The sequence below is a fragment of the Lipotes vexillifer genome, unplaced genomic scaffold (genome assembly GCF_000442215.2).
Source record: "Lipotes vexillifer unplaced genomic scaffold, Lipotes_vexillifer_v1.1 scaffold1100, whole genome shotgun sequence".
In the NCBI taxonomy this organism is placed as follows: Eukaryota; Metazoa; Chordata; class Mammalia; order Artiodactyla; family Lipotidae; genus Lipotes; species Lipotes vexillifer.
The window spans coordinates 364,634-365,040 of record NW_006777022.1 but is presented as its reverse complement, the minus strand read 5'-3'; positions in this window follow the sequence as shown (position 1 = coordinate 365,040).

The window sequence follows — 407 nt, the reverse complement described above, 5'->3', positions numbered from 1 at the left end:
CCTGGGATGTAGCTTGCTTTTTTTGTTTGTTTCCCACCCCCTGAATTGTATGTGTACTTCAAAAAAGCTTTCTCACTTGTCTGAAAAAACAAAACAAAACAAAACCGAGAGTGATAGAGATGACAGATTCCATGTCTCTCTTATTCACTGTGTATACGTAGCACCTTCAGTGACCAACAGTGACAGCATGTATAGAAGGGATGAGTTCAGCTGTACGGGGAGCTCAGCCATCTTCAGCGTCATAGGCAGATATTTCAGTTCTGTGGTTTTATCTATGATCATTCTTCTGCAGGGGATATTTCTGCCCCTACCAGCCACAGCAAAAACCCCTAAGCTGGTTATCACTAGGCTTGTATTCTCCACGGCTGAGTTTTCCGCCCCATTCCTGCAGATGGAAACTCGTGCTT